At 34.6% G+C, this 14,928-nt stretch overlaps 1 protein-coding gene across 3 annotated transcripts in view; it reads right to left on the bottom strand.

The window, feature by feature from the left end:
- Nucleotides 1-14,928, bottom strand: part of Cher (filamin A protein cher) — a 206,614-nt gene that overhangs the window by 113,801 nt on the left and 77,885 nt on the right. The window lies entirely within an intron of this gene.

The following is a 14,928-nucleotide window of genomic DNA, read 5'->3' as shown; positions in this document are numbered from 1 at the left end:
TGCAAAATGTATAGGTATTTTGAACATTTTATATAAGTTTTATGAGAAATTGTATAATGTTTGCTATTTGTAAAAAAAATATACTATACATTTTACAAGGAAAGGTAAGATATATCAAATTGCACGTAAATGTACGTTCTCTGCTATAGAAAACACAAATGTTTAATTAAACAAGTTATTTAGTTAATTTAACGTGAAAGTCAATTAAACGTTAAACTAATGGAGATACACTCGTGGACTTATCTAATAAAATGTTTAAGGGAGTACTTAAGTGTATTTAGACAAAATGGAGGTAGAATAGAAAATAAAAAAATGTAGAAGCGTCTATTGTGTTGTTTCTCTTAATCGCTATAAGCACCGACGCAAAACTAATTCTTACTCGATGTTCAACCGTGCAAGTATTACTCATTACTTCGTTATGATAATCACTGCTTTCCATGATCAGACCTCTGTCATGACCTTCACGATGTCATTCAATGATGTCATTCAATTAGCTGAGTTTCAAGTTAATTTTACCAACTTTTAGACATTTATGATTAGCAATCATTATAAACAATGACAATTTTCCGATAGCAGGATAATAAAGCAATAAGATTTATGAGTAAAGGGATTGCTGGGTATAATAATCGCGCACGGAGTAAGAGATTCACACCTTCCTTGAGTACGAACTGATTATCCCGCAAGTGGTGGTGATAAGCATGAACATGTAATAAATAAAATGTAACAAATATGTACGGGGTGTTTATTGAAACATGTCCTAAGTAAAAACGTTATATCTACATACATAATGAAGTAGAATAGATCGATTGAGTTCTTTTCTATTAAGTTTCTGAGCGTTGTAACTTTTTATTGGTGAACAGTTTTACTGAATAAGAATTATGCTATAGGGTGTTTATTCGTATACGAAAGAAGTAAGAATTCAAACAAAACTCAGAGCAATAATATAACTTATTATTATTTATTAAATATTAGATATTTTTAAATTTAGTATTATATATTTTCAAAATGATCACCTTCCTTTATCAGACAAAATTCCATTCCCCTTGTAAATGATTGGAAAATGTTTTTAATATGAATTTTTACTTCTTTTATATACCAATAAACATTCCATAACACAATTCTTATTCAATAAAACTATCCACTGATTTAAAGTTACCACGCTCACAAACTTAATGCAAAAAATTCAATGGATCTACTTTACTTCATTATGTAGATACAACGTTTCTACTTAGATCATATTCCAATAAATAGATTGTATACAGGGTGTTTAAGAACTAGTGATACAAGTAAAAAAATAAAACGACAATGTAAAATACAAATCAAAAACTTGGTTTTTGAGAAAAGTGACTTTGAGTTTTGACCGAGTATAAATGTACCAAACTACAGTTTTAGGTTTTCGAGAGGTAAACGGAGAAATGGGAATGCTTCTAGTATACCATAGAAACAATCAATGGTCAGACTGAGTGTTCCCCTTACACCGTGTACTCTTTAAGTACCCAAAACTGTATTTCCAGACGCTTGCACCTGACCATAATTTAAACTCAATTTCCTCCAAAATGAAGCACGGTATGAAAAAAGTTTACTGCATATTGTCAACTTATTTTTTCATGTAGAACTACTGGCTTTCCCCTTGTATAACCATGTGTTCTGGGACACTCTGTATGATAAGAATTTACTGTGTTACAAAAAACAAGTGTATTTCTTAATTTAATAGTACACTTATTCACATTGCTTCTAATTCTATTAATATTTCACGAAAGTGCTACGGATGTTTCAAAGAAATAGTGTAAGGTTAGAAGGTCGTCATTGCGCTTAACACTCTAGGATCATAACTACGTGAATGCTTTGAGATTCCTCACCCGATCTCGATGCATTTCATTCAGTTTTCTGGTTACTCTCATTGCTACATGTATGTATATCTCTCCTAGACTATAGAGAATATTTCACAACAAATGTCACAAATTTTAACAGGTAATTCTAAATGTTAAAATAGGATGGAAAAAAATGACGAAGTTGCGATTGGCGCTTCGTTTTAGAATGATTAGTTAATGCAAAATGTTTGTGTGAAATATATCTATAGGCAATTTCGCCTATCTTCATTTTTATCTTGTTTTAACATTTAGAATCAACTCTTGAAATTTCTAAAACCTATCATCGAATACTGGGAAATGCAAGACTCCAAGCAACTGAAACACTTATTAGGGATACCGAGAAAAGAACTACTTCCAATAAACCACCACCACAAAACGATTGAACAAGCCCTCATCCGAAAAAGGAATTAATGGCACAGATTCGGTTGTTTTCACTACATTTCTTGGCTGCAAGAAATTTTATCTTGGGTCAAATTTCAAGGGAACGAACTGTGCGATTCACTTTCGGAACTCTGCCCAAATATTGAGATTATATTAAAAGAGTACTTCATGAAATCCTTGACAATATTTAGCACCTATTGCACATTAAATTCTTATAATCTTGTTTCGTCCTGACCACAGATCTTGTTGTTTTATAAGTTCGCGCTGTTGCGGTGAATGCTGTCTTGTCAGTGCAGTGTATCCAAGTTAGTTAACACGCACGAGTAGTCTAATAAGAATTATTGTGCGTCAGATGTATTTTCAACAATTAGTCACTAACAACGTGTGTCTTGAATAATTAGCCACTTAAAAATGAAAGTTCAACATAATTTCGCCACTTTCTATTTTCGTCTCATTTTGTCATGTAGAAACAATTCTAAAAATTGTTTAACGCTTACTACCGTAAACCCTGTCATATTGATTGAAATTTATAATAATATAATAATATTAATTAAATATAATTGTCATATTTTGACAAAACTGTTTCCAGCGGTCAATATTTTTTTACATCGTTACAATAATGCCCCGAATGGTAAAGATCCCCATCTAAGAACTTGATACACAAAAAGCTAAACCTCATTTCAATGAAATTTATTAATTTCAAACTAACTGAAGATTTATTTGATCATACAAAATGTTATAAGGTTATGGACAGTCTTGGCATACAATATGTAACATCAACAACTTGTTACTATTATACTATGTTACAGGATATTTTCTAATTACCAAATTTTTAACCAAAATAAAATTAATTAATTAATTAAATAATTCTAATCTAATAAAAGCATTTGGGTACTGTACTAATCAAATTTAAAAAATTGAAATTAAAAGAAAATTAGCAAGTCGAAAGAATACAAGTCTTATTGGTTAGTTACATGTAATAGAACCACTACTTTATGGCCCATACCGCTTGATACCGGCTATACAGAATGTCCTTTTATTTCGGTGAAGATGATTAACTGTGTATACAACTGATTCATTATAAAATATAAATGATAGAATATTTACTGATGTTTATTGTTTACAGTTATGTAACTGGACAGACGGTTATTTTCTCACTAAGCGAGAGTGTACCTAACCATTGTACCTGAGAGTGTACCTAATCATTTCGAACTCAATTTTCAAGAAATAGTCTTTATTTGAATTTCATCAAGTCCTAGTAAAACAAATCTGGTTGACCAATCAGAGGTGGTTTATCCCTCAGTAAGAGTGGGATGTCATAAAACCACTAACTTGTTATTATACAATAATATATATCTAAGGTCTCTTAAAGATTTTATGGATCTTCTTATAGATTTCAAGTCTTTTAAATGTGCGTTTGAACGATTAGAGGTAGTTTACCTCCTAATAAAGGTAACTGATGACAAGAACATTATTGACCTACCAAGATATGATGAAAATTAAATTTATACTCCGTCTGGTAACAACATACTCCATCTTGAAACCAACTTTAAGCTATCTTTCGTATTTCATCTTATCAACTTTGAGGAGTGGTTTCACCCACTAAATATGAAGTTGGGCCAATATAAAATACACGTATTTCTTATTTTTCGGTTCTCTATAACATATCTGAGGAACAAAGCAATCGGAGGTGGACACCTAAAAACCCTTCCTTGTTAGTTAGATCTAAGTCAGGTTTCCGGGGACTCGTGTCGTTTTATAATAGCATCCTAAACAGGAAAGAAATTCCCGAAGCAATGGAGGACTACTTGGATGACCTTAACAAAGGACGCGAGGAAAATCCTTGTGAGGCCGAAAGCGTACTAACCGTTTTGCATTATCCACTCCAAAGACAAACTCCTGGAGTATACTACACAGGCAGGATTACTTCCGATTTACGACGACAACACTTTGACCGAGAACCAGTTTAGCTTTCGAAAGGATGCAGCATTTGAACTTGTCACACTGGCACGATAAATGGTTTGAGCTGCCTAAGGCTACCGCTGCATTGCCAGTTGATTGAGTTTGCCGACGACATCGGCATGATAGTTGCACGTTCCACTCAGTAGAAATTTTTTCGGACTGCGATTAAGGCGACAAGCCTCATTCAAGCGTGACTTAGCGACAGGGGCAGACAGCATAGGCAATATTCTTCGATTATAAGAAGATTCCTGTCGGTTGCTACAAGAAATAACATTCGAGATGTCAGCAACCCTCGAGACCATCGTTGGGATAGCTGCAGAGGACGAGTAACACTGGTGCAGCTTACGGCGCTTATACGTCGACACTCTCCAAGTTAAAAGGCTGTTCGAGAGCCACTTCAAAATGGGAGTGAGAGGGTCGTTTGGATTTGGAACAGGGACCGTAAACTTCTTCTCCTCCAAGGTCTGCGAAGTTCCGACCACCAGTCATGCCGTACCCTACTCCTCTGCTAGGCTACAGACCGCGCGGGACACGAAAGCAGGATGGTGTGACTCTGCCCATTGAAGTAGGAATTTTACATCACGTTGCGTGAAATGTAAAGTAATAAGCATGAAATGACTTGAAAAACACAATGAGGTTTAGTGTAAGCGAAACTACGTTAACATCAACGTAACAATGAGCATGGACTGATAAAATGTAAGATTCTCGACTTTTGATCCAACAGAAAGAAATGACGCATGATTCATGGATCCCCACCAGGCATACCACATGCGAGTTCCCACTACGCCACAACGGAGTGAAAAGGTGTGAGTGGAAACATCCTGCCCCCCTCCGTCTCTCTTCCTCTTTTCCCAAATTCGAGACCGTGACATTTAGAGCATCGCGGGGTACCAAGGGCAGGAACAGAGCTGATATTCCAAGAAAAAGAAGGTTGAATGTGTGATTGATACGAAGTGCATAAAATACAGATACGAAATATATATCATTCCTTCAACGACCAAAAATACAGGTAGAAATTAACTCTCTGAGCCTCCCTAATCGAAACTTCACTTGGACCACCGAAATTACAAAAGATATTAACACCACGTAGTGATAATCACGCATTTTACATCCACGCACACATTCGTGGTTAACACGTTCCGTGCTACGTGTACCGTTTTTGGTACACGTCTAGAACTCCATAAATTACTGTTTAGGCGCTATCGCGTAAGACATTTGTGCTCAGCTAACGGCGAGCTGCCTGGCTAGTAGTTTTAAGATAGTATGTCAGTTTTATCTTGGCACGGAACGTGTTAAGCATGCTCTCAGGTGGGTTAGTGTTGGACATCAGTAGTTCGCATAAACAGATTCACGAAGAGATGAACGTGTCTGTTGTGCCTGTGACCGCCTTATCGTTGCACATGTCTAAGCAGAATTCATCACAATAAATTATGATATAGTCGAAAGTTTATTTCGTTAATATCTCAAAAACTACGACCGACCGACGATTACATAAGCAGGAAAAAGTTGTTAAAAATGTTGATTCCTACAACATATTTCACCCTCGCCCGCCGGATTGTGGATCCATTTTAATGTACACAATGGTTATATTCATGCCGTGTGGCAATAGTCAATTCTAGTCATTAGCCTGTTTACTGCTTCTCTAATCCAGAATTCGCGAAGCAAGAGATATCGTATGTCGAAAAAAATACACAAAACAGTATTGAAACGTAGAAAAGTGAATAAAATAGCATAATGAAACATGTAGTAAGTAATTATTATACAGAGTGTAGTATATGTACGTTTCAATATTTTAAGGGATGGTAGGATACCCCTATTATATCACAAACTGTCCTATAACATAATGTTTGATCTGCTTTCATTTTATAGGAATAATCTTTTAAAGTTACTACCACGTTTGGAACCAAAGAATACCTTACGCCTATCGCTGAGACAAAAGAGAAGGTTCTTAATACATATTAAGACCCTCGTAGATACAAGTTCTTCAATGAGACTCCTATTGTAAAACAGCCCCTTCTTCCTAAGATACTGGATCATCTTGAACAACTCACTACCGTCATTATTTTGGTCTATACTTCATCGGTGTATGGTATGCACATTCTTTTCCACAAGCATTTATATCTTTAAAGCTTTATAAATATTAAACAGTAAAAGAAATATATTAAGACTTTTCTTCTATTGTTCCCTCTTAACGTATCTGCAAAAATACAGAATTCTTTGACGCTTACAAGGGAATAACCTAAGGTGTAAATGTTCGATTTTAATGAAAATTGACACGTTTGTAGAGTAGCCAAAATATTCGACATGTATTTCTTTCATTTACTGCTACTTCATGTTAAAGCAGTGAAAACCACCCCCAAAGTTGGGAATAGAAAACATATTTTGTCGGATATCTCAGAAACTGTTACATAGGCTGAAAGTGTAAGTTGAGCGATTACGTGTTTTTAAACGACATTCAGCTTGTGTAAACAGTTTTTGAAAATATCTATTTACTTAAAAAATGTATTGGAAAATGTCATGTTCTTGTTTATTTTCCGGGTCAAAGATTAATCAATTCTTTCATAAATTTGCTTGGAAGTACTATAGACCTAAACACAAAATATGGATTTATTGGAACTTTGAATTGAATATTGTAAAAGATATAATTGTATTCAAAATTTATTCGCGTTTTATGTAAAACAGTTTACAGGAACAAGTTATTTCAAGAAAATTGAATAGCCTTATGATATTTTTATCAGTGTTATAATATACGCTGTTAATTCTTTATTAAATGAAATAAAAATAACATAATCGAAGATGAATCGCTGGGTCAAATACGCGCCATATTCCCATGCGACAATTGCGAAATGCAAATTACTTATGGATCGAGTAGTGTTATAGATACAGCTTGTTGTTGCAATATTTTACGTTGCCATTTATTATGCACAAGTAACCGAAATTTGCGGTTAAAACCATCTAAACAATCTTTTCTCCAGAAAATATCTTGACTCAATGCGAAAAATGATTATTTATTAACTTCTTAACTTGGCAAAATAATGAATATGTTTTAAATAATTTTAAATATAAAACAATGTTAATTTTTAATGTGAAATTATGTGAATTAAATTTAAAAAAAAAGTAACCGAATGATTGCTTGACAATCATTTTTTACACTAAGCCAAGATACTTTCGCATGAATGGATTCAGCTTAGTTGTTCTTAACAGTAAATTTCGGTTACTTACAAATAATAAATGGCAATGTAAAATATTGCAACCACGATACAGGGGTAATTTACACTTCAAAACTTTCGCATGCCAATATGGCGGGTATCTGACTCCGCTAATTATCCTTGGTTATGTTATTTCTGTCTAATTTGATGAACAATTAATAGTGTATATCATAACACTATGATGAAAATATCATAAGGCTATTTATCTCAATTTCTTGGAGATAATTTGTTGCAGTATACAATTTCACATGAAACGTGAATAAACTTTGAATCCAATTGTTTCTTTTACAACACCAAAATTTTAAATTGCAAAATATCCATATTTTATATTTATGTCTGTAGTACCCAGACGAAAATTTATGAAAAAATCAATTAATATTCGATCTGGAAAATCAACAAAAATATGTTATTTAGCAATATATTGTTTAAATAAAAATATACTTTTAAAAACTATTTACAAAGGCTGATTCATCGTTTAAATGCTCAATTTACGCTTTTCGCCTATGTCAAATAGTTTCTTAAAATATTAGTCAAGGTATGTTGTCCACCCCCAACTTTGCGAGTGATTTTAAACCCTTTAATTTGAATACCAACAGATAAGAAAAAATACATGTCAAATATTTTTGGCTATTCTATAAATCTGCCAAATTTCATTGAAATCGAACATTTATACGTGAAGATGTTCCCTTATTAGTATACCGTTAAAACATGTTAACTTTAAAGCATTATTACTACAAAACGGAAGCGGATCGTACACTATGTTCAGCACGTTTTGTAACCTATTTAGGCTCTCCTACTACCCGTTAAAATATTAAATCGTATACACGTTACTGCCTGCATTTCGAAAATAAATAAATTAAATAAACAATTGTTCAATACCGTTTTTGACAATCTATCAAAATTGCAACGCCTGTAGAATATTCATCGGTAAGTGCCGTTTGAAGTAACTGATAGACGGTAGATTTTATGAAAAACGCGTTCAGACGAAACATTTTTTACTAAATTTTTCAAGGTCATTTGAAAGTTGCCTTATCTTTCTTAATAGATTGCTATATTTTTCTTTCGCTACAATAAAAAAAACGTAAAAAGACAAGTTCAAAAGACTATTTACAAGAGACCTTGAAGTGTCCTTCCAGGTTGTAAAAAAGGAGTTTTTGTTACAACAGAGGAGGATGGGCTTTCCTGTTCTTTTATGTACTTTGTCTACATAATGTGTTCAAAATTTCTTCCTTCAGCTGGTAAACAATGCCGCTGTGTTCTCGGAAACGATCTTTTCACAGCAAGAGCAATCATTTGCTTTTTGTACAGCTGCATACGCAGCTAGAATTCGGTGTTGGTGCTGTATTATAAACACTTTCTTTTAAAAGTCCCCATAGGAAGTGGTCTAACAGTATCAAGTCCGGTTGTCTTACAAATCAATTTATGGACTCATTGCGTCCAATCCATCGATTTGGATACATATCATTTTGTTGAGTTTATGCTGTTAATGCATAATGTAGAGGACCACCACCGCGTTGAGACCATCCATTTGAAAGTGTATGCAGGTTTAGCCTTTCAAAAAAAAGTGGTAAGTTATTTCGCAGAAATTCTGCATTACTGTTCCCACTTAAGGAACCATCAAAGAAATATGGACTAACGATTTCATGTTTCAACATATCACACCAAACATTGAAGCTCTAAACCTTTTGGTGATTCATGGTTCTTAACCAGTATCGGTTATTTTCTGTTCAATAATGCATATTATGACGGTTGACACTGCCATCACTTTGAAAAATCACTTCATCAGTAAATCAAATATTCTCAAAATATAATGCGTTATCTGTAATTTTTTCTGTCACTCATGTAGGGAATACTATTCTGTTATTACAATCTTCACCGTGCAGATCATGTACCAAATGTGTGTGATACGGATGGAACTTATGTTTTCAGAATCTTATGTACAGTAGTTCTCTGAATTCCTGTATCTCGTGCTATTTCTCTAATACTTGTGAATTCTCTGTGAATTGTTTATCACTGTAGTTAAAACTAGAATTTACTGAATTTCATATCTATCAGACATCTGTTAATTACCCAACGAGGTTTTGTACAAAGGGTTCCCGTTTCACGATATTTTGAGACGAGGCTCTGTATGGTTCCTGCGGAAGGTGCGTCTCAGGTAGGGTACGTTTCTTGATACACTTTACCAACTTCATAAACATTGTTGTTTCACCGGCGAAGAATTAAAATAGCATCGATGTATTCAGTCGGTATAAATATTTTATCTTTACTGCACGAATTCTGTAATGTACACGTAATTAAAATCGAATAAATTATCGCAATCTTATTATTTCTCACGAAGTACTTTAGTCATGTAAAGTAAGAATTCCTCTGAGATTCAAATGCCACTACGTGTCACATAGAGAAATGATTCAATCACGCTAACAAATATGCATAAATGGTTGCCCTTGAGTTAGGAATATCACTTATGGATGATAAACATCAATGTTTACGAACGTGTTACGAATATACCAAAACAAATGATTGCTCTTGCTGTGAAAAGATCGCTCCCGAAAGAACAACGCCAATGTTTAGCACCCGAAGGAAGACATTTTGAACACATTCTGTAGACAAAGTAAATAAAAGAACAGGAATAATATGTAAAAAAAACTGTAATGAATAAAATTCGTTTTTTCACACTCTTCTATTGTAGCAAAACGAAAACATAGCAATTTGATAAAAAAAATAAGGTAACTTTCAAATGATCTTGAGAAATTGAGTAAAAAATTGTTTGCTTCGCATTAATGTATGGGTCATTCCACGCGAAATCGGGCACGTTTCGGAGCAAGTTCTTGTAATTTGCTCAAATTTGAATATGTTGTAGTCTTTAACGATATTTAAACGTACCCCAAAGGATTTTTCAAAATTTTGAAAATTGTCGATTTTACAGCTGTTTGAAGTTAAGTGCTACCTTTTTTCTTTAAATTATAGCTATTGAACTAGTAAGCGGATGGAGATGAGCTTTACGGTGCTTATAGAGAAAATATTGAAGTTTGTAAAAAAAATTATTCCATTTAAAAAAAAATGTTTTTTAATCATCTTTTTTGCAATTATTTTAAACAAATGCAGGTTTTTAAGATGATGCGCGATTTTAAAAATCTGAAAAAAAGGAAAATATAATTTGATCCTTCCCCTTGATGGACAAACTTTCAAAAAGATGGACATTTTAAAATTGGCCCTGTGAAAATTGCCGAAAGTTGACGCTGCGTCGAGTCGCACTGCCACGGCGGGCGCGTCGTCGCTGGCAGCCTAGTCGACTCCAGCGGGCGACCCCAATCCTTTGGGGTACGTTTAAATATCGTTAAAGACTACAACATATTCAAATTTGAGCAAATTACAAGAACTTGCTCCGAAACGTGCCCGATTTCGCGTGGAATGACCCGTGTTCCACGTAATAAACTATAAAATATACATTTGACGCTTTTTTCTTAAAGGCAACAGTTTAGTAGTTATTTCAAATGGCAATTATTGATGAACACCCATATTCAATTAACATGCAAGAAAAAAATTGTATTTTTGCATTTCCTGTAAAAATGAAAAATACTAAATAATTTATAAATAATATAACGTAAATCTTCAGTTAAATTCCGTATAATGAAATGCAAAATAACAAAATGCAGCCGAGTGAACGCAAAGTCGGTAGTGTGCTGTCTAAACTGTCCACCATGAGAACGTTAAAAATCACTAAAATCTATAAAAATCCAGTTCATCGATAAGTCCACTGTTTTAAGTCTTCAGATTTAGAGAAAAATATACTTTATTCTATATCTGAGAAATTAAAGCCGATCTACGATGTTAAGAAAATAAAAATCTGAAATACAATACTCGTTTACGAAATTCTCTTACACTACTTTTAAATTTATACTTGTTACGCAAAATTTTTAGTATAATTCTATCTGCAATTATTCGTTAAGGTCCAATCAGGAAAATTTGAAAGATAAAAATAGAGAATGTGTATAATACTAATCATAACTTACATAGTGCATTCTATACAATCCATTATTCCATTCTTACACAATTCTTATAGATAGTGCATAGTACTTAATCAGGCAACTAACGCGATAATAATAAAAATTGTAGTGATATTAAAATCAAAGAAGTACATTTATACATTGTCTCCAGACTCTTTTAAATAATTCCTTTCCTGTATGATCAAAGTTGTACAGGGTGTTTCCAAACATGTAGGACATTTTTGAAGGATACGTTCTACATACATAGCAAGGAAAAAAGTTCATATGAACATATATCCGGAAATGCTTAGTTTTTTAGTTATATGCTATTTTGTGTTACGTAAAACGTTGTCTCAAATCCCGTGAAAAACTAAGCAAAATGTGAGACAGTTTTGAAGGATAGGTTCTAGATACAAAGATAATAAAAAAAATTCAAATGTAAATATGCCCGAAAACGCAAGTTCTTTAATTACATACTATTTTGTATTGTGTAAAATACTGGCCCCTTTCTTGCCTGCATCGTATGCTGTCCTATTTAAGGTCCTACTACGTCCAGAGGTATTTCGGCCGCTTGAGTGAGTGACACACAGTGACAGGTTTCTAAGGCAGTATCACGCCGTGCGCAATATGAAATAGTGTATAACTAAAATACCGAGCGTTTCTGGACGCATGTGTATACGAACTTTTTTATCACCTTCGTGTCTAGTATCTGTCTTTCTAAAATAACCCATATGTTTAAAAACACCCTGTATACAGTGTGACTCACCTATCTTGTATTGTTATTTACAGAATTTGCATGATTTTCAAAAAAGCATTGTATGATGTGTATGTTTTAGTATAGGCGAAGAGATTTCAGAGATTACCTTCACTTATCTGAATAATAAGTTTAAAACAAACTTTGACATTGTATATCAAACTTTTAAAAAATGCGAATACTGTTTTATCTTGAAAGAATACTTAAAATTTGAGTTAGATTGTAAACAATTTCTAAAACAATAGGTAATGCACAACATCAAAGCATAATAGTGAATCGTAGGACGGCCAGGATGTAATCAGCTTAGTTACGTGTTCAGAATGAAAACTCACGAAAAAGAAAAGAGGAAATGAGACAGACATAATGGTTACTGCAATAGAAAATTAATTGAAGAAAATAAAACAATAAAACAGGAGACACAGGCTCTAAAACAAGAACAAAAGGGAAAAAAGTGTCAATACATTTCATCATTTCAACATTTAAAGGTTTCATATTTATTGTTAATAAACAAGTGCTCTGAAACGAAATATTCTACAGAATATCATCATTTAAGCTCTTTTTAATTCATCCCTCAAACTATTACAAAATTTCCCGAGGGTCATATCACATTCCCGCGAGGCTTATTAATATTACTAATATAATCAGATCAAATACAACGCATCTCAATCTTTAAAATGTTATTAACGACTATAACTCAAATTTAGCTATTTTTAACCTGAAGGTACATGAAAAGTCACTCGGTATTTTAAAATGTTATACTTTCCAAAATATGCAAAATGGCACTGCTCCTTTATTCTAATTTGTTCCTGATTCTTCACCATCAGTCATCTTAAAATTACAGCTTTGTGTGATTTCTAGATTTTCTCACAGATTTTTGTATTTATAACATTATATTGTTTCCATGATTTTTAATTAAAATTAAATAAAAACATTGAAAATATACATCCCGAATTTATTTTCAAATTTACTCATAATCAGTATAAATCACAGAATGGAGAGGAACTTAGAAACAAGAATCGTTAGAATATTTCTAGAGTTTCTGCGCAATTAAAGACAACTGCAGAAAGCGATTAGATTCTTCAGCATTTTAAAAGTTACCATTACAAACGATAAAAGATGCAATGACGAAACTCAAAGCAAATCCTTATATTGCAAATGAACGTGCGAGTAGATTCATGAAAGAAGCTAAAAAAGTTCTCCCTAAACCTTGTAAATGTATGTAATGTGACATTGCGCATAGTACCATCTCTGGTATAATGAATTTCATAAGTGAGAAGGACCGTACGGCTCCTTCGCAAAACTCGTGCCGAGAAACACATCCTGGGGGAAACACCGTAAATCAGAATCGCCACTAATTTCGAGTACATCCTTGCCAAGCGCGCACAACGTTTCAGGGCCATACAAAGGACCTGAGGATCCCGAAGCCGTGTCCGTGCCCTGGCTCAGTTAGTTTCAGGATGCAGGCGTCGTATCAGCACTGGATGGAACAAGGGCTCCCCACCCGTGGAGAACCGGATGAGTCAAGGAAAAATCTGTTGCACACGAGCCAAAGAATAGTCCCGCGGTGCCACCCTTTTAAGAAGGCTCAAAGAGAAGGCGAGGGTGGAAGAGAGCATGGAAGCCGTTGCCCAAGCGGTGGGAGCCACAGGAAGTCCTGGGGAAGTCTCCATAATGTCGAGGAAACGAGGATCATATTCAGAGAGGAGCGACCGGTCCGATGGGCCCCGTTCCTCGCATCCGCACCTGGACCGTAGCGAGTAGACTGAGGGGCAGCCATGCTTGCGCAGGGGAGAAACGTAAGCGGCAGCAAGCAACCATAATCGCGAATTGCCGAATCAGCGTAATTACGATGAGTTGCACAGTTGCACTATCCTGGTCTTAATTTTTGGACACGGAGTGCCGTAGTGCTGGGCATAATCCGGGTTCTTTCAGGGGCGCCTTTCCGAACAAACCATTGATTATTATATCACAATCAGACGAGTCCACCGCGCCAACTGTCACGAACGCGTGTCGTAATATTTCCTTGTGGACCACCTGTAACCGTGCTGAACAGCTGCACCTGAATCTTCCTTTGCCATGCCTTAACGCCCCAATTTTGTAATAAACATGCGCGTCGTGAAGGTTAGCCTTTCCCAATGTTTCCGACCCACGATTTTTCCCTTACCAGGAGCTAGTCGACCATTTTGTTGCACCTACTCTACGAGTTGGTGTAAATTTTCCGAGTCTAACTGCCACAAAAAGTGCCTGGAGCCCATCCGGACGAAAGTCCTTTTGCCGAGTGATTTGCAGGACAAATACGGCGGAGTTACATGTATCCCTGCCTCGATCACACGGCAGCTCGACACGGAGAAAATACATGACAGTATATGTATTTGAACCCCAGAGCCATGTTCAATCTACTTTTTTTCGTGTAACTTAATACACTGACTCTGTGGTCTATGTATGTGTTAGCGTAGTTAGTAGTAATATAATACATATAGTATGTATACGCGTATATGTGTATATCAGTTACGTGGTACACCGAATCATGTTTGGATAACATCACCTATTATCTGTTTTATTATAAACTAGGTGACAAATACGAGTTAGCTTGCATAATGCCTTCTTTGGGTAATACTTTCAACATCATCGCATGTATGCGTGGTTTACCGATTCTGATTTATATATTTTTATTTTACTCATATTTTACGCATGCCAGTAATCATTTTCTATCCCATAATTATGGGAACAAATGAAGTCAGTTCTTCAAGTTTATCAAAATGAGA

Source organism: Calliopsis andreniformis, unplaced genomic scaffold, assembly GCF_051401765.1.
Source record: "Calliopsis andreniformis isolate RMS-2024a unplaced genomic scaffold, iyCalAndr_principal scaffold0048, whole genome shotgun sequence".
In the NCBI taxonomy this organism is placed as follows: domain Eukaryota; kingdom Metazoa; phylum Arthropoda; class Insecta; order Hymenoptera; family Andrenidae; genus Calliopsis; species Calliopsis andreniformis.
Note: the sequence above shows the minus strand (reverse complement) of the source record. Positions and strands in the feature narration are given on the sequence as shown.